Source organism: Halichoeres trimaculatus, unplaced genomic scaffold (genome assembly GCF_033239565.1).
Source record: "Halichoeres trimaculatus isolate MK-OKI-2021-1 unplaced genomic scaffold, fHalTri1.1 fHalTri1_scaffold_4, whole genome shotgun sequence".
NCBI classification, from domain to species: domain Eukaryota; kingdom Metazoa; phylum Chordata; class Actinopteri; order Labriformes; family Labridae; genus Halichoeres; species Halichoeres trimaculatus.
Window position 1 is genome coordinate 3,944,836 of NW_027437182.1, and position 27,368 is coordinate 3,972,203.

Here is a 27,368-nt window from a genome sequence, read left to right on the forward strand (position 1 = left end):
AACCCCCGTGGTCTGGATTCTCATCTGCGTGCGCGTGTGTGTGTGTGTGTGTGTGTGTGTGTGTGTGTGTGTGTGTGTGTGTGATATGGGCACGGTTTGGTATGGGGAACCCAGTCACCCCTATAGGACGATTGATTGCTGCTCCATCCAGACTCCGCCTTGATTGTCGGCTGCAGTGAGACGCTGTGTGCTAACTTGGCTTCTCATTTAAAATGCAGGTGTTATTAATGCATTTGGAGGCAGAGCAGGGTGAGGATGGTGTAGCGTGCCAGCCCCTCTCCAAAACCTGGTTTGTATGCGTGAAAACGGGTTAGATAAGTTAGTGTTTCCTTTGTTGCCATGGTCACGACGGTACGCTGTCAGGGAGCCTGGCTCATCTTGATGTAGATTTATAGGAGCATGTTTGCTTGTTCCCTTTCTTTATTTAAGAATAAGCAGATTCCTGCACAGAAACGTTTCCCTGAGGGAGTCTGCGTGGATCTCTCATCAGCGCGGAGCTGTCCACTGCCCCGTGGTGCTGAAAATGCCACCGAGCACAGCACAGCCTGGAGGATGTGGACGGATTTCTCTGTTCTTATCATTCACATTACATGTATGTATGAGAGGGGCTTTCCCCCTCTCCCCCCCTGCTATAAGCTACCGCATGTAGACTGTATGGACCCTCCCCCAGATTTAGCCTATGTGACAGTCACATGGTGTACAGCAGTATGGTGATCATGGTTAGACTGAGCCTATATTTTCATGTCAGACAGCTGCCAACTCTAGAAGATTCTCCTGCCTGGCTTTTGTTCTGCTGTCTCTCTTCCTTTTTTTGTACCCAACACTGCTTATTTAAGCATTCGCTGATCAATTATTATATTCATACAAGGATTCACGCTGTTGAATACAATTTAGACACAAGGATCAATGCACAGAGGAACATTGGTGATGTATTGTATGACAATCAGCTCTTTAAAGGAAACAAGGAGCTAGCTTAAGTACGGTAGACAGTTTCTTTTTATTTTAAGGATATAGTGCCCATAAATAAAGGGTGGTCCTGGTAGTATAGAAAAATCCCATAAATGCATTGATAGGATTCAGGAATAAAAACATGCATACAACAAGTGCAGCAGACGTCTTGTTCCAGATTTTTTATTTTTAATTCTATTTATTTATTTATTTTAGCCAAAGCATTTACTCTTGTGTTGTTATTTTTTTTAAATATACTGCACACATATGAATTTCTAAAGGAAAGAAGAATTCTTACATGTTTTAATGCTTGCAGAAATATAAAAGGATTTAATAGAACCACACATTTAGTTGTGTTTGATCATTTGATTTGAAATAAACTTATTTTTTTATTATTTTGATAAGTGCAATATTTTCCCAATGCATTTGCTACTTTTATTTTTCTTGCCCATTTAAGTTCAGTTTAGTTTGTCTTTATTTCATTCATGTTGACATAAAACTTGTAGTTTTAATAAAGTATAATATGAAAATAAAAAATCTGAAACAAATGAAAAGGAGTAGAAAGTAGCAAAAAGGCTTATTTTATCTTCCTCCTCTCTCACAAAATGTTAAATAAACACACAATCAGAACATTTCTTACTTTGTTTATTGTATTTTTATTTTGTTATTGTTCTTTTTTACCAGCTGACATATTATAAAGAGATAAAGAGATGAAAACTGCCTTACGTTGTTTACAACAATAACAACAGAGAGCTATTTTATTTTATCTTATTCTATTCTACTGTATTATATTATATTTTATTTTATTAGGTCATATTATATTATATTATATTATATTATATTATATTATATTATATTATATTATATTATATTATATTATATATTTTATTATATTATATTATATTTGGTCATACTTAATTAAATTAAATTATATTATTTGATATAATATTTTATTTTATTTTATTTGGTCATATTATATTATATTATATCATATTATATTATATTATATTATATTATATTATATTATATTATATTATATTATATTATATTATATTATATTATATATCATTTCCCATACAGACCTATTCAAGGTTCACCTAAATTAAAAAATCCAGTAGTCTTTGTAAATACTGAGCCAGTTTTTCATCATAAAAAAACTTGCTGAACACGTTTTAATCATCATTGTGACCTGATACTACTAGGGATGCACTAATCCAACTTTCCAGATACCTATACCTGGGCTTTGGGTATTGACCAATCAGATACCAGTGTTAACTAATAGCCTGCATTCCCTACTGTGGGATAAGACTGTTGATGTTTTGGGTAAAAGGCAAAAATTGGCACAAATTAATACTCATTTGTAAACTTTTACACCCTCTAGAATGGTAATGCAGCAAAAACAGAAAAGTGCATCAGAGCTGACATTTTGAATCAAGTAGCCAAGAGCGCCAGTATAAAAAGAGTCATCCATTTGTTTTGTTTCCAACAGATGAGAGAGGTTATAAGTAACACAAACAGTTCAGTAATGTTCAGTCTTTCATTAAAGATCTTCTCCCAAACATCAGAGAAATATTGTCTTACAGAAAAATCAAACCGTTTATCAAAAGTGCACAAACAGCAGCACTCATAAGTCATAAAACAGAGCTTCATCTGGCTTCATTATAAGAGCCAGAAGTGGTGCTGAATGATGGGAGTGAAATAATCTGACTCTTGCTTCCAATTGGATCAAATAATCCAATCATTAAACCAAGCCAAAGCTCCCCCGCTTAAAACATACGTGACTTTATTTAGCGCCTGGAGCTGAAGGGGCTGAACGCATGTGAAAAGACACTGTTACATAAATCTTAATGAGATCAGGAATTACTCACATGCTTACCCCCCTCCTCTCACCCCCTGCTCCCTTTTAGCCCTCTTGGACCTTTATGACTCATGGTTTTCAGACCCACCTCCTCATAATCTCTGTCAGCTGCCCTCTCTGCGGCCCTGCTCAACAATCCTCCTCTCCATTTTGTTTGCTGTCACCTCTCAGCGGCGTTCACCAAGCCTCTTTAAAGCACTATTCTTTCATTCTTGGAGCTCCTCATCAGGCAAGGCTTGATGCTGAAGGAGGAGGAGGAGGAGGAGGATGGAGGAGGGTGGTGCTGTGTCTCGCTGACAGTGCTGCCTCTGGCCAGATGCTGGGAACAGAGCGGGCGTGAGGCTGCAGCTGCGTGAGGCGGCTGGTGTGGCATCATGGAGAATCCAGCGAGGGCACTGCCAGCCACATTAGGAAAGGGAAATCACTCTTCACACCTCTCCGGTTTCATCCCCAAACCAGATTTCTTTGCTCTAATCTCATATTTTGTTCCCCCACTGTGAATCCACCCACTCCCCTGATCCCCCTTCACTGCTGTGTGTGTGTGTGTGTTTAGCTGCTGTTGTTTTGCATAAATCCAGCCCACTCCTTTCTTTCTTTGATGTGTGTCACCATTCACGTGTGACCAATATCCTCGCCATCTTCACTCTGCTTGTGTTACATGCATGCCTGCTGTGCATGTGTGTGTGTGTGCATATGTGGGAGGGAGGCTGTGTGTGTGTGTGTGTGTGTGTGTGTGCGTGTGAGTAATAGATTTAGTAAACAAGAGTGTAGCACCGTGGTTTCTGCCAGACGGCTCAGCGTTGCTCCTTGCTCCCTTGAGTCTGACCCTCTTCAGCCACATTCAGTGCTGAACCCAGACGCGATGATCCTCTGCAGATTTTTCCTCCATTTCTGCAGACTCATCACTCTGCTGCATGATTTTTTTTACTCTATCTTGTCATTGACAGGATTCTTGTGTTTGGGGAAAGTTTGAAGGAAAGAAAAGTAAAAAAAAATAGATATTAAAAATTTTCTCGGTCTAATATTCAAATAAACAGCGTGAAACTGAATTCTTTAACCTTTTCAAATCCAATGTTGTCTTCGAATTTTGTCTAAAATCGAGGAAAACTAATCACTGAGATTGATTTTCTGTTATATTTGCTGCAATTATTTTTAAAGGTCACAAATAAATCTGTAAAATGAATGCTCAGAAGGAAAAAATTAGCAAAAGAAGAAGAAATCTGTGCAAGTATGTAGTAAGTGTATCTTTTCAGCTACTGCCTCCTTAAGGGCCCAACAACATCTTAGAACCCAGCATTCTAGAAACCTCCTCAACTGTTGCCGATCCACAAAGTTGTGTTTCTCTTTTTATGACTTCCGCCAAGTGTAAATTCAAATTTACACACAAGAAAAGAATAGAAATAGAATAGAAAAATACTTTATTTATTATTAAGTTCTTCCAATATGGCGTTGGTGTCTGGTGTTAGCTCTGTTAGCCATGTCTGTGAATAGCATGATGCTACTCTGCCTTCTGGTATTCCCTCTGTTGCTGGGTTAGCACGGCTAGCTCATCCATCTTATTGGAGATAGATCTTACGTTCCCGATAACGATGGATGGAAGGACAGGCCCATGTTGCACGATGTCCTCACCTTCTTCTCCTCACCTTTTGGGGAAACATCCGGCCTTGCACCAGCTAGCATTGACATGCTACAGGCTGCTAATAGCTAATTTCACATGTAAACAATACAGCTATGGTTACATGTAGGATCTCCAGACAAAACACAGGAGAAAAAGTAGTAAAAATATCACTGAAGACAAAACCAGTTTGGTGTCAATGACCAACAAATGAGCCATACAAAGTAATGATCCACTCCAAATGCAAAGATGATGAAAAAGAGACAAAAGAATGACAAGAAACAGACAAAGAAGAGAGAGCTGCTGCAACAGGCAGCCACAACCAACAGGGTGGCGCCTAGCAACAAGGTAGATAACAATACAAACACATGGAAATACACAAAACTGAGAGAGAGTGATGATAGCTAAACAAAAACAAAAGACTCTCCAACGTATTTCCTCAAACAGAAAAGGCAATCGCAAATAGGCCTGGGATGATAGTCAATAAATCAATTAATCGTACAACAAATGAAATGAACTCATTCATTTTGTCACCAGCCATCAGTCTCTAACAGGGTTTACCCCATGAAGTTATGAATTTCAGGTCTGTCTTTAGATTTTCATTTTTGATGTTTAACTCTTTAGTCCTTTGTGAGTTTTCAACAGAAAGCTAACAACTGCTTCTGACCAGTGAAAGAAATGCAGTCGACCACGCAGTAAATGTGGAAGCTGAAGAGATGGAATAGTACAGCGGGGCAGAGAGGTGACTTTGACCTGGAGCTAGATTTAGAAACAGAGTAAACAGTGCTGAGCACAAACTCTGATAAAGAAAAGTTGATCTTTCTGCAGGTCAGATTTTCCTCCTTACAGTTCCAGTTATGATCGTTATTTTCTTCAGAGAGTTTAAACTCTAAACCTTAAACTCTTTAAACAGTATTGAAGACAGGGTTTCACCTTTAAACCCTGTTTCCACCAAGCTGTTCAGTTTGGTTTGTCTTGGTATGGCACGCATTTTGTGGCATTTCCTTTGACTAAAACCAGAACAGGCCCCCAAATTACAGACCCGTACCATCCCACTTTTTGGTACCCTTCTGTTGGGGTGCCAGACTTACCAACCTGACCCCAGAAGGTGGAGTTAGAAACACGGCGACCCCTTGATTTGTGGAAAGAAGCGTCACTTTAACACATAACCCTACCATTTTTGGCTCTTGATTTTAATTTATGAAGATAACTTTCTTTTTGTTTGGAAAATGGCGTCACCAAACAGAGTTTCATGGTTCCATGGTCGTTGCTCTTTGTTGACTGTGACGTGCTTTCTTCTTTGTTGAATTAACTTGCGTTGTACACTATAGCCCCGTTTCCACCAAGCAGTTTAGTTTGGTCTTGGTACAGCAAACATTTTGTGGCGTTTCCTTTGACTAAAACCAGAACAGGTCCCCAAAATTACCAACTCGTACCATCCCACTTTCTGGTACCCAACACATAAAACCCTTTGCACACCAGACGCATATTTTTTGCACATTGTTTAGTTTTTTCAAACCTACTGTTTTTCAATGCAAGCATTAACACCAGCAACGTTATTCCACTAAGCAAAATTGCGGTATTTGTTTTTTTGGACTGAGGTCTTGCAACGAGTACACATCCCACAATCAGAACGCTTGTTGTTGACAAGTCAAATACCAAAATATTCAACATTGATATTGTTCATGTCACAGCACCTGGTTTTATCTGACAAAAGACATAAAAACTACAAAGACACCAATTCCAAAAACATTGTTTAGAGAAGAGTAGCTGCAGAGATTGAATATGACACCTCCAAATTGTTTGCAATTTTGTGCTGCTTATTTGCGTTGCCACAATGTGCAAAGGCTTTAAACCTTAAACTCTTTAACAGTATTGAAGAGAGGGTTTCACCTTTGAACCCAGTATCCACCAAGCAGTTTAGTTCAGTTTGTCTCAGTATGGCACACATTTTGTGGTGTTTCGTTTGACTAAAACCAGGACAGATCCCCGAATTACCAACTTGTACCGTCCCACTATTCTGGTACCCAACACATAACCCTGCCATGTTTAAATCTCTGGTCAACTTTTTGACGATAACTTTCTTTTTGTTTTGAAAATGGCGTCGCCAAACAACGTTTCATGGTTCCATGGTCATTGGTCTTTGTTGACTGTAACATGTTTTCTTCTTTGTTGGATTTACTATTTGTGAACACTCTAGCCCCTTTCCACCAAGCAGTTCAGTTGTGTTCGTCTCGGTACCACACAGTTCAGTATTTCCACTGACTAATCCTGGGGCAGATCCCCAAATAACCAAGACGAGCCATCCCACTTTACGGCACCCTTTCATATGGGGGCCAGACTGAACCAATCCGATCCCGGAAGGTGGAGCTACATCACTGCAGACCATTGATTGGCCAAAAGAATCATCACTTCCTGTGCGAAGCGGCTGCATTTCTCCTGGTGGCACACAGCCTTCGCTTGAGTGTGTTTTGTAACAAAAAGCCACATGCCGATCACAAAGAGGACGAAAAAGTTTGCTCTTTGTGTACGTATGTTTTTTTTCGTTGGATTCATCAGCGGGGCACACTGTGTTGCGCTGCTATGGTATCAAGCTATTATGTTACTGATGTGGCTGTTGGCATCGAGCTTACGCGCCGCCTAACAGGAGGGGGCACGGTTTGCTTTAGAAATGCCAAACTGTACTGATCTAAAGCGGACTGCTAGGTGGAAGCGGGGCTAAAGTCGTGCTGCTATGCTGTCATGCTAATATGTAGCTGACACGGCTATCAGCATCCCGCTTACGCGCCACCTACCAAGGAGAGCATGGTTGGCCCAGGATCAGGCTTTACCGATCCGACCTGTATCAAACTGTACTGGTACATCTCTGTCATTGCATTACCTTTTTCCACCTGTTATCATCTGTGATGCTGTCGTGGACAAACCAACAAAGAACAACGTGTATAAACTTCTCAGTCCTTTTTTGAAACGTTTCTCTGATCTGACATTTGAGAAGTCCTTTTTGTGCTGTTCTCAATGGAAAATTGGTTTCGATGTTGTGCAAATCGCCACATTATGTTGTATTCACACTTTAGAGCCTGGGTAATTCGGAAACTAGGTTGTATTCGCTGTTTTATGGAGGCATTTGGTGGAGTATCATAAAGTTCTGTGAGTCAGAGCCATGATTTCCCAGAAGAAAGCAGGTACAATAATGGACCTGTGAGTAAATCTGTCGTGGTTCAGGGAAAATTATGAGCACAGTCTAGTTTTCATGTCAGTTTATTCAAGCAGATCCATTTCAGAGTCTGTTTTTTGGCGTTTCTACTGCCCTTGAGTCAGTCCTGGTCCCAGGCTGCACTGCTCTGCTCCAGCCATGTAAATCCAGGTCAGCCCGGTTAGAGCTTAACCGTCCTCACAAAGACCAAGACGCAGGCATTACCATGCTCTCATTCAAACACAGGGAGCTCTAATACAGACCTGAATGAAAGGCTGAGACAGAGGGAGCTTAAACGAGTGGAGGTGGAGGAGCAGGAAGAGTGTGAGGAGGAGGAGGAGGAGGAGGATAGGGTGGCATGATGGAGGCTTTTTAAATCGTAGCGACATAAAGACACCGAGTTGGCAGTAGTCCATTGAATATGGTGGGAACGTTGCACAAACAAACCACCACCCACTATCTGTGTAGCACTCATTGTCTGCTGCTATCTGCATACATTAGCCCGGCCGGCCCTGAGCAGCAGGATGGCAGAGCTACCTGTGCAGAATACACCAGCACAGCCAGGGAGTGTGAGAGCTCTGAATGCAGAGGAGTGTTTCCTGCCTCGCTGTCTCCCACCACTCTTACAAAACCCCCTCACTCTTCCTCTGCTGGCACGTGGATCCATCCATTCAGCTCAGACAGGCTAACCTTTGTGCTGGGAGAGAAAACCTGAGCTGCTGAACGAGGCCAGTGACTCAGACTGAGGTTGACAATGAAGACGAGGGGGAAGGTCTCTTAGCTGCTGTGATGTCAGAGGACAGGAGCGAAATGTGGGAATCATGGGAAAACCAGCTTCGATGCATCTTTGCATCTTTTGCAACATATATTTCCAAAGCTGCAATTCAAACAAAATTTCTCCCAGACATTGGTATTAACTCAAATAATCCACACATGAAAAGAAATCACAACGTTCAGGTCCATAAATAATGATTATGAACACACCATGGAAAGGCTGTATACTTTGGCAAGGAAATGCACCATACCACCTGAAATCTGTCAGTAATTATTACTTGAACTTCCAATTAGTGCAAACCAACATCAGCTGGGCTAGAGCAAATTGATGGTCCTATAAAAAGCTCGTTTTTTCACCAAGCAGTTAAATACCACACACCTCATGATGGGTAAAGGCAAAGAGCTCTCTGAAGACATTCACAACCTGATTGTTGCTCAGCATCAGAATGGAACTGGTTACAGACTTATATCAAAGCACCTGAATATTCCAGTCAGCACCGTTGGGGCCATTATTCACAAGTGGAAGAAGCACCACCTTACCATCAACAGGCCACGCACAGGAGCTCCTTGAAGATTTCTGACCAGGGAGTCAGAAAGATAGTCAGAAGAGTACTCAACGAGCCAAGGACCACCCTGAAAGTGCTCCAGAAAGACTTGGAGGCAGCAGGTACAATTGTTACAGAGAAAACAACAGGCAATGCACTCCACTGCCATGGCCTCTATGGATGCTCAGCCCACAAGACTCCATTCCTCAAGAAAAGGCATGTTGAAGCTGGTTTAAAGTTTGCTAAACAGCATCTTGACAAGCCTGTAGAATACTGGGAGAATGTTGTCTGGTCAGATGAGACCAAAACTGAACTTTTGGGCTGTCATACTACAGACCATGTTTGGAGGAGAAATGGCACTGCACATCAGCCAAAAAACACTACACCAACAGTGAAGTTTGGAGGTGGAAGCATCATGGCATGGGGTTGTTTCTCATCTCATGGTGTTGGTAAACTTCATATAATTGACGGAGCAATGAATGGAGCCATGTATGGGGAAATTCTTGATCTGAATCTGCTGCCATCCACCAGGATGATGAAGATGAGACGTGGCTGGACCTTCCAGCAGGACAACCATCCAAAGCACACGGCAAAGTTGACTCTCAAATGGTTTCAAAAAAAGAAAATCAATCTGTTAGAATGGCCTAGTCAATCACCTGACTTCAATCCAACTGAACATTTGTGGAAAGAAGTAAAGAAAAGGGTTCACCAGAGGGCACCAAAGAATATTCCAGATTTAAAGACAATCTGTGCAGAGGAATGGGCCAAAATCACACCTGAGCAGTGTGGGCCATTAGTTCAAACATACAAGAAGCTTCTGGAAGCTGTCATTGCAAACAAAGGCTTCTCCACTAAGTATTAGATGAGTCTCAGTTAGTGTGTTCAACACTTTTTTCCTGTGTTATCGTACTTAATTCACCATAATCATTATTTATGGACCTGAACGTTGTGATTTCTTTTCATGAGTGTGTTGTTTGAGTTAATACCAATGTCTGGGAGAAATTTTGTTTGAACTGCATCTTTGGAAATAAATGTGATGAGAAAAAGTTGACGCGTTCAATACTTATTTTTCCCATTGTATATAAAGATTCTTTGGACACCTTACAGAAACGTCTTCTTAAAACTTTATCTCAAACTAAGACTTAATTTAAGACAGAAGAAGAGTAAGATGAGATTTTTACCACTTCAGTACAGAAGCAAATCCTAAGAATCCCATCTTATCTGACAGAAAGACCCAGTGAAGACTTAATAAGTCATCTTGAAATAGTCTCACTTCTAAAATGAGATTATTGATCAAGCAGAGCTGAATTTCTTCTTTCGAGTTTCCATCACCTTCCCTTTATCAAACTGGCGTGCAGTCTGTGTCCTGAAATGAGGGCTCTGGATTTACAGTTTATATAAATCAATGTTCCCTCCCGCTTTGTTCCAGCAGGAATAGATGCTTTGTTTGTGCTGACCGAGGATAATCAATTGAGTGTTCTTGTAAACAAGGTTTGTTTACAGTCATTGCCACTCGCTATAAGGAACTGCATGTGTCCTTGACGTCTTGTGAATGCGCTGAAAGGATCGGCTTACTCATACAGAAACAACAAGCCTCTATGTTTGCTGCATCTATCGCCTCTTTTCATATTTCACTGCAACTTTGAGCTGGTGGGAGTGCCCCTCTTTGTCTCTCTGTACGCTGCTTTACAGGAGAATAAATCACCACATGCTTACATTAACACAAAAAAAACTAAATTAATACAATGTATGGATAAATTACGTTAATAGAGGAGAGAAGTCCAAAAAAGTGCTATTGATAAACAGAGACTAAACTTGATGAAAACAATCAGTCAAAATTATCTGACAGCCTTATTAACAGAACAAAAAGTCTAAATTATAAGGTTAGTGTTACAATTATAACAAAATGTCAGAAAAATTAGTTCAAAGGTTGAATTTAAGAAAGAAAGCCACTTATAAGAAACAGAAAGTTAAATTAAAAGCTCACTAAATTAATGTTATGAGATAAAAAGTCAAAATAATGAGAAACTGAGACAAATTCCCAGAAATTGCCTAAAATCATCTGATGAAAACATCTATCATGAGGTATAAAACATTAATTTAGCTATAATATATAATTCAAAAATATGAGCTAAAAATTCAAAATTATTAGAGAAAAGTCATATTAATAAGATATGAAGTTAAATTATACATTATATCTTCATTAAAGTTAATTATCATATTATTCATGAATTTATTTTACAAGATTTTAAAAGAACATTGAATTCTATTCTAATCAATTCTATTCTTTTGAAAAATCAAAATTACAACACCAAAAGTCAAATTATAAGATGAAAATAATGAAAAATTATATAATTTTCATCTCATTAAGTCGGAACAATAAGCTTGAAGTCAGTTTTATGAGATTCAAAAGTTAAAAAATGAGAAACATTCATGATAATTATGAGAAAAAAACATCATAACAAGATTGAAATAGAAAAATCTAAATGTATGAGTCAAAATCATGACATTAAAAGGCAAAATTAAGGACTAAAGGTTCTAACTGTAAAATACAAAGTCAGAAAATGAGCTTAAAGTAAGTTTTATGAGATCCAAAAGTCAAGAAGAGAAATATTAGTGAGAATTATGAGAAAAAAATCATCATTATGAGATTAAAAAGTAAAAATCAGGATGTATGAGTTGAAATCATGACATTTGAAGGGCAAAATTAACGATGAAAGGTTTTAACTATAAAACAATAAGTCAGAAAATGAGCTTAAAGTAAGTTTTATGAGATTCAAAAGTCAAATAATGAGAAATATTCATGAGAATTATGAGAACAATATCATCATTATGAGATTAAAAAGTAAAAATCAGAATGTATGAGTTGAAATCATGACATTAAAAGGCAAAACTAAAATTGAAAAGTCAGAAAATGAGCTTTAAGTCAATTTTATGAAACTAAAAGTCATAATAATGTTAAACAAAGTCAAATTATGAGAAGTATTCATGAGAATTGTGGGACAAAATAATGTATCATGGAAGGGAAAAGACTCAATTATAAAATGAAAGACAATTTTTATTGGTAAAAGGTCATAATAATATTACAGAAGGTCAAACCTGAAGACAAAAATCCAAGTTGCATTATATTATAATATGCAACAAAAAGATAAAATTGAATGATAAAAAGTCATTATCATGAAATTAATTCAGTTAAGCTTTAATTGTGTTATTTAAAAGAAAAATATGGAAAAATAAGTCATTAATAAGGTGAATTACTTGCTGATAAATAAATTTTGTTTTGGGGTTCCTTCTTTTCTTTTTTGTAGTTTTGACATTCTTAACTTTCTCATTATTTTGACTTTTTCATTCTTTTTCTCACCTACTTAATTATATTTATTTCATACAGGTTACTTCTATTTTAATTTCTCTATATTGTTTTTGTTATTTCATATTTTTATCGACCGGATTGGGCCTTCCAACTTTTTCAATCATTCAAAATCTCTCTCTGCCTTCTCTGGCTAAATGGTTTATTTATCTTACATCATAGCGTTAATAGTTAATGCCTAATTTCTGCTGAATAGATCTGTGAAAAGCTTTCAGAGGATCTGATTGGCTTAGGAGTGTAGTCCACTCCTGATCCTCTTCCTGGAAGACGTGTGAAGTGAAGAAGTGGGACACGCTCTCTGATGTTTGCTCCTCTGAATGTTTTTTGACAGCCTGAGACTCCGTGTCTGAACTTGTTGCTTTCATCGGGCTGTGTGTCAGGAGGGCAGAAGTGATAGTGATACCTGTGGCACAGAGCAGGGATGTATTTACAGCTGTTACTCCCTCTGCAGTGCATTATGGGAGCTTTGCATTATCGGCTTCTGAGGTTAACGAACGTATTTCACTTCATTATGTTGATTTCCCCCAGGGTGAGGTTTGTAGTTCTCGTCCTGACACACACACAGCTGACTTAGTGTGATATCAAACACAGTATGAGCCCTGTTATGAGTTCACTCTCCTCATTTTGGATCCGTTACCAAATCCAAAAACAGACTTTTGGCTGACGGGTTAACAAGTCAGCGTGTGCTGGGAGTGACATTCATCACAGCTGAGTGTGTGAAGGCAGGGGCAGCTGCCAGTCTGGCACACACACACACCAGTCACGTCACGTCAGCACTGAACCCTCAAACAGCTCTTTTTATAACGAGGTGACTTAAAAAAAACTAAAAAGTGTGGGGGAAGTTTAATCTAGCTCAGGACTCACATTTTGTTTCAAAAATAAATCCCTAAAGCTGACAGAGTTCCCTTACTGTTTTATTTTTCTTTAGGTTTTGATGTTTAATGATTGAAACAACTCTTAACTATATGCTTCTTAAATTTGAATTTGCAGAGTTCAACTCTCTACTACCCTGACATCAGGTTATAAGTTTTGTTATGAATGGAGATGGGTATTGCTTAGATTTTTGATTTGATTCTGCTTATCGAGCCGATTCTTTACCAAAAAGTAGCTTTACAGGTTTTCTGTATCAACAACATTTAACTGAGTTATAAGTAGATACAAAATAGGTCACTGAATCTGGATATCTCTGGAGATAGATAAAATAAAATAAGTAAAAGTTGCATGTTACGTGACATTAATGTACTGTTTTATTATATGTTATTCACTGAAGTAGGCCATCTAGTGTCTCGAAGTGGTTATAGCAAAGATATGAGTTGTTTGGAACCTTGCCGTAGTTATGAAGCCAGTACATAATTTTTCTTTTATTTACCTGTGAGTATTTTGACATTTGGAGTTTTCAGCATTTTTACAAAGAGTAACTGTGATATGTTTCTATGATGAAAGCTGAAACTTTGTTGTAAAACCGAAGTTATTTTGATGTACGCTAACCTCTAGCATATTAATGGCATTTCCCATATACAGTAGCATCAAGGTAGTACTGTTTTACTAATATCATTCTTGGTAAATAAGGAGATTTATACCATGTTGAATGTATTAAAGAGGAATCTGGTGTGAGAGAGTTCTTTGTGATTTCAGTTCTTCAGTAAAAGCAGAAAATCCTGAATCAGAGTTTTCTTGGGAAACGTTAGCTAACTGCTAAGCTATGATAGCTTGATGTAAGGTACAGCAGCTCCAGCTTAATGTAAAGAATCAATAAGGGATTTTATAAGCATGAAGGCTAATCATATTGATTTCTTGAAACATTTCTTATCGATTCTCAACAGTAACCTGTTTTCAATACCCATCCCTATTTATGAATAAAGTTCAAATTTATCATCTCAAAGACAAGAATTACATCAGACGTGGGACAAACTTGGGTAAATTTGGAAGTCCTTGGTTTTGATAATTTGTGTTATTTAAGGAGCCTAAACCAGTGTTGGTTATTTAAATAACTTTCATTAACACTTTTTCTTTTAATATATATAAAAGGAGCTTCCTAAGTTTTGAATTCTTGGTTGCAGAAGAGACACAGAATGAGCTGGACAGCTGGGCTTGTGCAACAGAAATATGTGTGGCTTGTTCCTGAAGTCAACTTATCAAAACATGGTGTTGGTATAAGCAGAGTAGCTTTAGAAAACTGACAGTGGCTTATACTGATGGCATGAGGCTGCTGAGAGCTTCAAGTAGCTCCAGGGCAAGTCAGATCTTCATCAGTATCAGGGTACCTTCCTGCTCTGCTGTTCTACTCAACCTGATGTTTAAATTTATGAGAGGGACATCTGAGTCAGAACAGAGTCAGATGGTATTTTTTTCTCTTTCATAATTTTATTCAGCTGTCCTGTTTTATTGTGATATGGATCTCCATGTGTCTGAAATAAGGTTTATAATAAAATGCCTGAAGACACAATAAATAAGAAGTGCTTCTGTGGAGCAAAAATACTTCTCTGACTGTGAGAAAAAGTGCTTCTCTTGGTTTCTGAGGAGGTGGATGTGCTGCGTGTCTCCAGGAATAACCTGTGCTGTAACTTCAACTCCAAGAATGATGATCTCCAAGCCTAAATAATGAATACTTCAAGATATGTGTCGAATTGATCCAATATTTCCATCTTTCCCAGTGGGCAACAGAATGACACGTCTGTTAATCAAGTTTTCACTTTTTCCATCTTTTCATTTTGCTTTTCGTTTCCTAGTTTGTCTGGATTTGTCCAAAGCTTTTAACACAGTTGACCACAGTGATTAAAGACAGAGATTAGGTTGTTTGTAGGCTGTGTCTGGTTAAACTGTTGTATAACTGAGCAAAGACATGAGGGCTTTAACCTGCTGGGAGGACTAATAGCTGGTGGTGCTAGCTCTGCCAGTGTTAGCCACATTTTGCTAACCAGTTTGACAATGTTTACCTGCTGAATCTGTTATCGTAGTTTGTCTGTGCTGCTTAATCAGGGTCCTCTACCTTCAGGCGAATCAACAACTCTTTCTCTCTAGCGCCACCTAGCCTGTCAAAAAAACACTAAAATGTCCCTTACAGGCAGAGAGAATGTTGTAAAAAGATAAAACCAACGTCAAAAATGTTTGTCTCATTAAGACGCATTATACCATCCCAGACCTATCTAAAACAGGAAGCCAGCAATTTGCCTTTCAAAATAAGATTTTCCCACATTTTTACCCTTTCGTCAAAAATTACCTACTATGAAGCCGTAAATGGTGTGGGCTTGAAATTTGCAGAGATGACAAAGTGGACCCTACTTTACAAAACTGCTCATGGAAGTTGTTATTTAGGAAATGGTTTTCGAATGACGAGACCTCAAAGTTGGTGAACCCCAAAGAAGCCCTTTCAGCTCCTTCCATTAGAATGAATGAGAGAACAGAATCCAAACTGTGCGCAAGCTGCCACATTTGGGTCTCTAGACAAAAAAAGTAAAAGTCTTACAGTTTCAAAAATGACATAAATGGATTCCTGACTAAATTTCCTACAAAAATATCATACTTCCACAGCTATTTGGTCCAAATTGTGGCATCTATGAGAAGTTGTTTCTAAAACTTCTGTTGATTTCACTCCTCACTCTGCAGCAGTTGGTGATGATGTCACACACTCATTAGGAGTTCCGTGCAGCTGGTCATGTGACTCACTGAAGGCGGGAAAATGCTGTTTTCAAACACATACAGTATAAAGGGGTGAAACCTTGACATTGGAGATGTGAAGGGATGGGTGACAGCTCTGTTTGCACAAGTAGTGGAATATTATTTATCTTCTGAATGACGTGAGGTGACATCAGTCTCGTAGCTGAAGATCTCTGGTTTGCTTAGTTTAGATCCTGTATTCTTCTTCCACTCATTCAGGTTGGTCAATTTTAGAAGAAGTAGAAACTGAGCTCTATTTTTTGCACTGCACAAACCATGAAAACCAAAGAGAGTCACTGTTTTGCTGCTTGTCAAAAGCGTGACATATTGTGTTGGCCAGGCAAGTAAAAACTGGAACAGCTGTTAAAGTTTGATGAGTTTGAGGAGGCTAATTTTGTCCAAAGAGCTTGGAAAAGAAGACGACACAGCCCGTTGTGATATTTTTTATTATGTTTATGTTTTTTTATTTGACTGCAAACCCTGCACAAACCACGTCAGCCAGGATATGAGATTTATTCACTTTCTCCCTCTTTTCATAAATTCCCGTCCTCAGAATCAGGTCAGGCTCTATCCCCGTTGTCGTGCAGGTGTGTCGTGCAATCTGTAATGTCATTCCTGCTTCTTAATCCCTTGTTGGTTGCTGACTGTGTTGTTCTCTCCTCCTTGTTTTGCATCCTCTCTGATATCTGCCCCCCCTCCCAGCTGTCCGTGGTCGTTTAAAAAGTGCCCCCTGGTGGTTTTTCTCTGGGTGTCTTGCTTGCGGCTCCTTACAGTAGCACCACTGCTGGAGGTTTTACCTGTGTTTGCGGGTTTTTGTCCTTTTGAATATTTCCCGTCTGAATCAGTGAAGGCCACCTTTCAGAATGACGAGCTGTGCTCAGGAGCTACAGAAGAGAGGGTGACTCATATCTCTGTGATATGCCAAGTCTCACATTCACACATTTACAGGCATGTACACACACACACACACACACACACACACACAAGCTCCTACAGGCTCTGCTGTTCTGTCACTTTGTATTAATTCAGCACACAGCAGGTCCAGTCAGAGAGGTGGGGGGAGGGAGGAGGAGGAGGAAGAGGAGCTGGGGCTTTTGAACAGTGAATGGCAGCAGAAGAGAGGAAGAAGCTGAAGGAAGAAGTTTTGCGTTTGAACTCACAGACTTCTTTTGTCCTTCCTCCTCTCATCACACGTCGTCTGACACAGTTCCCATGTGTTCGCCGCGGCGGCGATGATGCCAACACATTTCTCGACAGATGGAGAAAGACAAAGAGCCCAGACACAGAAGCTCATGTTGACTTAAGAAAACACTGAAGAACCAGAGCTGCTGCTGGTTTTCTCTGATACCTTACACTCTCTTCTGTTTCCACAGCCTAAACCACAAGTTTACATTGGACGTAAAGCAGTCGATCAGTACAAATCATGACAAACAGGAAGCTGAGAGCCTTAATGTAGAGAGCAGGGATCCCCCTACCACTCTGTTTTCAGGATATTAAATTATATCTGTCTGTTTTTGGATTTTAATTCAGTAAATCAGTCTCTTATATGACAGTCCCAAACAGGTAAAGATATCTTCATTCTTTTCAAATTAAAAGTATATGAAAGCAAACCCCAAACTTTTTTGTTGTTTTGATTAAACTAAAAGTTCAAGACGATCAACATCTTTTGAAGACTTATTGTGTCTCATACAAGTTATTTAGACAGGTTGGTAGACTTTTATTGTTATTCAAAGATACACTGCAGTCAGTGCACATCTGAATGACATTTTGATGCAAAGACATAATTAAAAATCCATTCATTCATTATCTTAAGCGCCCCTACTCCTCTGAGGAGGTTATGTTTATAGGAGAGTTTGTTTGTTTGTCTGTGAACAACATAACTCAAAAAGTAGCCGAAGGATCTTGATGAAATTTTCAGGAAATGTTCAAAAAGTGATAAGGAAGAAGTGATTAAATTTTGGAGGTGATTCAGATCACTGTCTGGATCCAGGACTTTTTTAAAGGATTCTTTATCATTGTGAGATAGGGCCGTTTTCACCATATATGTATATAACTCTACAATTAATGGTTGGATTTCTTTGCAAAACAATACAAGACAAGGTCACCATCATTTCTGATGGATGTAAAAGTAGGATCCAGATCCTGGCAATATTCTGGATACTAAGATCCTGAATATGAAATATGTACTGGGTCATCATCATTTTCAACACTGTCAGGAAACAAATTATCGTACAAACCTGCAACTAACACCAAATTGTAGCAGACAGTCTGCTGAAAGGGAGTATAACATTAAAGTAGGACTAAAGTGTTGGTGACAATCACAATATGGCGCTCACTGAGAAAATTCTTTTGTGGCCAGATATGGAACCAGGAACCAGGGAACCAGCTCCTTAACCCCTTACTGGCTGATTTAATTTACAATCATATAACACATTTATTTTTGTGTGTGTTTGTGCTTATTTGATTGGAGATTGTAAATTTGAAAATAGCACATACAATAGATATAAAAAAAAGTTATATTATAGATATAATAAGCCCACCCTCTGACCAAGACATTGGAGTGTAGTGCATTTTATATGATCTTTGGGATATGTAGTACATAGACTGTAAAAAACATGGACGTAGTCTCGCCAACGTCACCCATCTGTTTCTGAAATGGAAATTGAAGCACACTGGCTATAGCGGCCATATTGGTAGTGGCAAAGGCTTTGTGTACAGCCATAGGGCGCCTGTTGGTCACGTGACCCTCAGCTGTGCCTCTTATTGGGGAAGCTCATGATCTTAATATCCTCTGAACAGCCGAGTTAGAAAAAAATTCACCCCCTGTACAGTGGGTGCCGGTAGTAAAATTAGCAACTCAGACAGGAGTCGTTTTTTGAACCAGCTTTGAAAACGTCTTTTCTTGGCTTGGTGTGTATGTGACTTCCAGTACTTACGGAGCCAGCCTCAAGCAAACACTCCAGTAACAGCAGATTTTAGCATTTCAGCACTGTCTCATGTTCTTAGACCGGAGGTTGCCTCTTGGTAGTATATGAATCATTAGGCATCAGTGGAATACAAAGGCCATCTCAGCTGCTTTGAGACCTGACAAGGTATGGCTCAAATTCGTGATGACAGGCATCAAGGGGTTAAATTAGTTGCATTCTTGAGTAAAAAGTTTTATAAAGAAAAATGTTAAAATTAATTTATAAAAAGAAATAGGAAAGCTACATAATTTTGAAGGGAAATGTTCTGAATGGTCTTGTTTTTGTTGGACGAATATGATATATAACCTGTTATTTTGATCTATTACACTCAAAAACACCAGAGAACTGTTGTTATTAGACATTACCAGCGTCAAAAATGTCACATCTTGAATTCGCTAAATATCGTTTTTGAGTATCTAAATTTGGTCCGCACGGCCGTGCAGAGGTTCGTTCTGTTCCCTTATGGCAACAAAGTCACTCTGATTGTCTGGCAAAACCCACCTCATAGTTAGAAACAGAAGGGTTTGTCTACAGCCTCCTGAGACCCTAGAGGAGTAGAGAGGATAATGGATGAACAAAAATATCTGAACTTTTATTCGTGGTGAATATTTCAGTAACATGTTAAATGCAAGAGACATTGATTATGACTTCAGTCTGATTCTTTTCAGGACGCTGTAACAGACAACAAATAAGAGCAGTTTTGCATGTGACCTAAGCTGAGGGTCATTTGTAGTGTTGCATGTGTCTGGTTTGGGCTGGATACTTCTTCTACTCCACAGGAAACTCGACTCTTTCTGCTCTTACACTGGCAGCCTCTTGTTGGCTAGCTGGAAAGTATTAGCATGTTGAATACAAACAAAACTGCTACACAAGCTTGGTTCGTCCTCACCTGTCTGACTCTTTGTCTCCTGATGGAGTTGAGCGGCATCCCCGCAGAGCAGCTCATCACACACAAACACATCTTCGTCCTCTTCCATCCTCTCTCTCCGCTCTGGATCCTCCTGTGGCCAAACAATCACCTCCTGTCACCCAGGAGCACCCAGAGCTTTCGTCCTTGCTCAGGTTTGACGCTCCTGCTGTCTGAGTAAGACGTTTCATGGCTGGACAGGTGACCAGGTGGGAAAATGTGAGAAAAGGACGCAGAGTGATGAAGATTAAATATGTGAGAGTCACTTTTAGACTCCTAACAGCCGGTCTCCACCTCTCTGTCTCGGCGCCAGAGTGCCACATTAATTTTGCACACTAAATCTCCGTCAGGATCGCAGGGCGCCTAAATTAGCAGCAGCAGCATCAAAGGCCGGAGGATGATTAATATTTTTTGACTGATGCATGGAGAGGCCCAGATGGGAGGTGATACGTGGGGTAATGGAGAGTCATCAGAAATAGAAAAGAAGAGGGGAGGGGGGCTGTCCAGCTTTACATTAATCACAATGAGACCCTGAATTACACCTTTTAGGATGTTTCTGATGAAGAAGTTTACATAACTTCATATAACTAAAAACTATGGGGTGCCCATTTGTAAAGTTGCACACACTACAAATTACAACATTTCTCTACATTTAGCTCTAAAACATCATGTTTTATGCAGATTTAGAGAAATATCTGTGAAATATATATGTCACATACTATATGTCATTTGAAAGGTTTTTCTAAAAAAAATAATAATTAGATTTTTTTATTTAAAATTTCGCAGACATCTAAATATTTAGTCAAGATTTTTAAATAATAGGCTATTATTTCTATATACATAGCTAAGACTGACATTTATCTCAGTTTTGAAAACTCAACAAAGATGAAAATATAGATATTAATTACAACCTGAATATGTATCTGAGTTTTTAAATCTTAAGTGGAAATTTAAATATAAATAATTATGATTTTAATCTTAATATTCATCTAAGTTTCTGAAATCTTAAGCAAAGAATTGATTAAAGACAAATATCTAATATAATCTAAATACTTTATTGTTTTGTTTTTTTGTGTAAATCTTGAGCGAGGACTTCTTAATATTTAGCTCACATTCCTTAATATTTGGTCAAGATTTTCTAAAATATTTTGCTTATGTTTCTAAATAAATAGCTTAGACTAAATATAAATCTAAGTTTTTGAATTCTTATGTAAAGATTTAAATATTAATAAATGTAAATTATTACGTTAATATTTATCTAACTTATTTAATCTTAAAGCAAAGATTTAGAAATAAATAAATATTTAATATAATCTTATTGTTTATCTTCTTTTTTTTAATGAAAAAAATCCTTAGCAAAGATTTCTAAATATTTAGCTTATATTTCTTAATATAAAGCTAAGGCTAATATTTATCTTTTTTTTTTTTAATCTGAAGTAAAGATTTCACTAAAAAAAAATATTCATTATAGTCTAAATATTCTTCTAAGTTTTTTTTTAAATCTAAAGCAAGCATTTAGCTTAGATTCCTTATTAGTATTTAGTCAATTAAATATTTAGTCAAGATTTTTAAGTATTTGGCAAACATGTCTAAATATTTTGCTTAGACTAAATATTTATCTAAGTTTTTAAATCTTGAGCAGAGATTCCAAAATATCCAGTCAAGATTTTCTCATCTTAAGCAAAGGCCTCTTAATATTTAGCTCATATGCAAACTCACTGTCCTGCCCGCCAGACGCACCAATATAAAAGTAGGAGAAAGTGATCCAGCCAAGTGGGATTTTAAGAACGTCAAGCTCTACTTCTTCAGTGTCGGCCACAGGATCTTTAACAGCGCCGTCACAGCACTTGGTATGTTTCTTTTCTAACAACTGATTTAGCCGACTGTGTTCAATTTTCTGAAAACCTGCTTGTCTGGATCACTTCCTCCAACTTTTATTTTGGTACTTCCGGCAGGCAAGAGTGTGAAATTGCATCATATATATACCGATATTTAGAAATTATACCTCTAGATTTAGAAATCTTGACTTCATATTTAGAAATCTTTGCTTAAGATTTAGAAATCTTAGATAAATATTTGGTCTTAGCCAAATTTTTAGGATCAGGACATCAGGACAAGACTTGAAAATTTACAATCAGCACCTTGTATGAAACAGCCGAGGTGAATGTTATTTAGTATTCTCAGCATGAACGGTTTACTTTGGCAGGACTTAAAAGCAACCATTGAAGTAAATACGAGTGTGAAAGAGTCTAAATCCTGAGCACATACTGACTGACTCATTAAAAACAGCGGTCCAGTTTAGCAGCATTTGGATCACAGGTAAAGGTTTAAAAGCACGTTTGACCTCTTAACGGTTGGTACGCGTCTCTCTGGGCTCAGTTATTGATCATTCAGCTGCTAATGCAGAGCAGGGGAGGCATGAACACAGGACCAATGTCAGCTGATCGATGCACAGTGTGACTGAATGTGTATTTAGTATTTTCATCACATCAGGAATGATGTGTCAAACTTCTTTTTGAGAGAAACAAGCGCATGGATCAACAGGATGACAAAAAGTTCAAAACGAGCAGAAAAGAGACATTTTTATGGGTTTGTGGGTCCGAACGGTTTTGGAAAAGCTGCCAGGCAGGAGTTGAGGAGCAGGATGTGAGGGAATCCTTTGGGGGAACTGAACCCAAATACAGCCCGACCACTTAAAGTGCCTGTTTTTCCACTTACAAGCTCCACATTAGGATTCCCTGCAGAGATCCAGCTTTCTGTCTGAGAGAAAGATGCTTTTCAGAAAAATATATAAACACCAGCATGGTTACTCCAAAGTCCCATCACTCTATTGACAGAAACAGTTTATTTTCTGCCTCGACCTGCTGGTTTTACTGTTAAGATCCTTCAAGTCACAAAACAATACAAACCAACAAAGCACAAGAAGCATCATAAGGCCGGCTTCTCCTGTTATCTGAAGGTGAAATTCTTTCTTAATGGAGTCTGACGTCTGTTCTTAGCTTCAGAAGAAGCAGCAAACTTTTATCACTAAGATCTGTCTGTGGAGGAATCCTTTCTGTAATGTTTTCACACACTTTGAATCACTGATAGTAGTAGCCATCCTGACTTCCCACACGGGTTCAAAGACTTACAAGAGAAACCTCCAGATCTGCATTATGGCTTTCTCCATCTTTATGTTTTCAACCAAATAGGTATTTATAAGTAAGTCTAACAGTCTGTGCAGCTTGCTGAAGCAATGAGAATTCAAAACTTATGAGCCATTCATTTGTTGTTTGTGATTGTTACAAATTTTTGCAACTGTGGCTCCAGAGATCAACAAATTGTCTACCACTAAGACGTTATAGTTTAATCCCATCAGTCCAAGTCAGACTGAAAACTGAACCTAAATGCTGGAAGTTAAGTTAAATTCCTGATGCTTTGTAAGTGTGTGGAAGTGAATGATAGCAACAGTTTCTGGGACTTTTTTTAATTTATTAATTTGACAGAGTATACTATAAATTGTACCAAAATTAGTCTTTGTTTTCAGTATAAGCATATTGCTGAAGTTTCAACAAGACATTGCCAAACAGTGTCCTATAAGCAGAACCACAATCAGAAAAATGTTATTAATCCCAGGAGGAAATTTCGTGTCACCATTGCCCGTCACACAATAACATCAGGGGACAGGGCCTTCTCTGTGGTCGGTCCCAAACTCTGTATGCTATCTTATGGATTTTTCTGGTGTTATATCACATCATATTTTCTCATAACACATCATAATTTGTGGTATTGTATAGTGTGGTATTATTACATAGTTTCATTTCACACAGTATGGTTACTACCTTAAAGGTACACATTTGATTATTTACTAAGTACAATTTTTGTTATGTCTTTTTATATTGTGTCAGTGATCATGGTCTCCTTTAACATGTGTCAGTCGTGAGATGTGTCTTTTCCAAGTTTGAATCTGGTTGGAGCTGCTCTCGTTCGACTCCTCCACACAGAGGTGAATCACAGCACAGACAGGTGGAGGTGGGGTGGATCGAGTCATGGCTGATGAGGGTCTTAGGGCGTATTCAGACCTGGACTGTTTGGTCCACTTTAAACGGACCAGGGTTGGTTTCCCACGCTGGTGCGGACTTTTCATGCAGGTGTGAATAGACACAAACGAACCCTGGTGCGGACCAAACAACCGGACCGAGACCCACTTCTTGAGTTGGTCTCAGTCCGCTTCCAAACAAACTCTGGTGCGGTTCGTGGTTCTCCGGTGCAGGTCTGAATACAAACCAAGGTCCATCCGAACTAACTACAGGATACATACACCTTTTGGGCCTATAGAGCCACCGTAACCTAACCGTCTTTGGTTCATACCTGATCCTCCGTCTTCTGTTTAGCCACGCTGTAGCTAGCATGTTGTGGGTCAGGACACGCAGAGCATAGCGCCTCCTTGCTGCACATTCGTCTTCCTGTTCCTAAATTTTAAACGGTGTTGTTAAGCTGCTTTGAAGGAGCTGCTCTTGAAACTGAAAATGATTTAGCAGCTCTAATAAGAGCACAAACACACGTTAACCTCCATTTCTGGGTCTGTACTCTGTGTGTCGCCTTTGTCAGTGCTGTCCAATGAGAGCACCGATCGTCACACACCTGGATGTGTTTACAGAATATAGTCCACTTGCAAAAAGTACAATCTGAATACGAACCGCACCAAACGAAAAAAAATAAAGTCCGCTTTTGGTCCGGACCAAACAAGTGGACCAAAGGACTTTTCTGGTCTGAATACAGCCTTAATCACAGTGTTTAGAAGGTAGTGATGGTGCTAATTGAGCTGGTTGTGTTGTGTTGCTTTGTGCTGGTGTAGACTGAGAGATAGATACCTGCACATAATGATACCTGCTGCTGCTGCTGGACAGAGAGGTTTACAGAGAGGCAGATGTGAAGAGCTCAGTGTCACAGATCAACAATCCTCTGACAGCTCAACACACCACAGGCTGTCTCACCCATGATATGCTGTCATACCTGATGTGACATGCACACCTGTGCTCTTCCTGGAAGCTGCACGGGATATCAGGTGTGTGTGTTTTATTCACACTCCTGTGTGCTGGTATGTTTCAGGGGATTGCTCCGGCGTGTCAGACACAGGGAGGCACCAGGTCCATTACTGTCAGGAGCACATTGAGATGTAACCTGCCAAAACCTTTGTGCTCCCACTGAGCCTCTCATCTGTGCAGGGAGCAGGGAGCTTTCTGTGACTGAAACAAAATGACATCCACCCACAAACCCACAACGTCGCTGCTCTGCTGCTCTGGATCCAGGGCTTCTTTTCAGGCCGTTATGAGAATCTAAATCCAGATTTACCGGGTCGAGGATGGAGTAAAATGATATGTTGTTCTTGGGTTCTGAAAGGGTAAAAATACAGCAGAGTTAAATAAAAACTCTTCTTCTAATTAGCATGTATTATGGGAATAATCTGAATCAGCAGTTTGTACACGCAAACAAGAAACCTGAATGTTTTCCCACAAAGTTCCTGGAAAATTTACATGAAGATAGAAATAGACTGAAAGGTAAAAACGAGGACAAGGCAAAAAGAAATGAGCAGAATTATAATGTGGAGCATAAATAAGTATGAGTATTGTTACTGGTGTACTGCAGGAGGTTGTGTTTTGAAGAACTGGTGTATTGATTTCCAAACAGACCTCAATGAGAACTGCACCGAGTGCAGCTCCAGCATTTCAATGAGTTATATTGTGTGCTACTTAAAAACAAATCCACAGCCAGTACAAACCAAAGACATGAAGGACATAACGTTTTATTACTTCAGGAGGCATCTGAGGATAAACTGCAGCATGCAATGCAGATTTTAAGAAGTGGATACAGCATTATGGGGTGAAATAGGCACGACTGTAGCTCCAGAGTCCAGTGAGCAGGCTGATGGCATGTTACAGTTTGATCCTAGCATCCTCCTGAGCTTCATCTAATCTTAGAGGAACTTAAAACTAGTAAATGAGATCGTTAACGCTGCACAAGTCTTAAAAAAATGTTTTTTGTTTGTTTTGAAACCTGTGCAATCGCCTCCTGCTGGTCAGAAGAAATAATGCAGGTTTTATCTACTTATTGCCCACGCAGCCAGCTGAAGCAATGCACTGCAATGATTGTGTGGTTTGTAGCAGTCACTGGCCCCTGAGTTTGTGGAGTACTACAGGAAGGAGGTTCCTGGTTTGAATCCCTGACCCCTGTGTGTCTGTATGGAGTGTGCATGTCCCTGTGCATGCATGGTTTGTCTCCTGGTACCTAAACCTAAGACATGGAGGACATAACATTTTAGAATTCCTTCATCTTTAGTTCAGAATCAGCTCCTATCACAGGTAACTGGCTCCACCTCCTTCTCATTCATCCCCGCAGCGTCTCAGCGCTTTAACACAGTCGGACGCTGAGCGTCTTCTGACTTCAGCGGGGAAGCGTAGAGTGGGTTGTTCCACTGTGGAAACTGGACGGTCATTGGATAAACGCTGGGCTTTGTCCCGCCCATCGGACGCTCAGCGTCTCTGGGGGTCTATGAGGCAGTGGGCTGGCCTGAACGCTGGGCTTCTGCATGATGATTGGATGATCTGTCTGAGGCTGAATCCCTTTTTGATCGACAGTGAAATGAGCCAGTCAGCGATCTTGAAGTATAACCCTCCACCAGAGCATCTTCTGAGTTTTACATTCAGTTGTTCTGGACTGATCCGGAGGCTTCATCGATCCCCAGCGAGTGTACCTTTCTTAAAAACGACGAGTGTTGTGTTTAAAGATTCTCTCTCTTTTCACCAGTAAGCAGCTACAGCTACAGCTGTGGAGCTTCTCCCCCTGTCACTCACACTTACAGCCTGTCGTAGTCTCACGTAGCAGCTCCAGCTGCTAACAAGCTGACACGGAGGGTAGAATTTACGTTCAAGTAAACCAACAAATTTATGATGTAGGCTGAAAAAAAAGAGCTTCCCCTCCTTGACCACTGGTGCACTAGAATTACAATGGTCATTACTGGTATGTGCAATCTGGCTCCTACAGTTAGTTTGTGAAGTAGTCCACCATTGACTCAGCCTAGCTTGATCCTGAGCATCCTCTTATCTTAATGTCAAAGTCAGACTGAAAAACTGAACAGTGAATCCTGATTGTTGTGTTTGAAAAAATGAGATTGTTTCTTCTTTTCTTTTCATCCAAAGGGCAAAATGTTAAGGGTGCTGTGGTTACTGCTGTATCCTCAAAGAAAGAAGGTTGCTTGTTTGTCCGTATTCCTCCCATTGTCCAAAACATACTCATCAGGTGGATTGGTCAATGTGAATTACCTGTAGGTGTGGGTGTGATAGGCAGGCCTCCTGTCCAGGTGTCCTGCAACCCAAAAGGCAATTGTTGTCAAGAAAATGCCCTGATTGCACAATGTCTTTTAACAGGTCAATTATATTTAAAGATGCTATGAGGAGGATCTGTTTTAATTGGACTGCCTCGCCACCTTGTGGCCCGGAGTCTCTGCACACTGTCGTAAATTACTGATAATGAGGCGTGTGTTTGTTTTGGAATTAAAT

The 27,368-nt window shown here is 39.3% G+C and overlaps 1 protein-coding gene across 1 annotated transcript in view; it reads left to right on the plus strand.

The window, feature by feature from the left end:
• Positions 1 to 27,368, plus strand: part of phactr1 (phosphatase and actin regulator 1) — a 64,792-nt gene that overhangs the window by 3,437 nt on the left and 33,987 nt on the right. The gene's annotated exons all lie outside the window — the stretch shown is intronic.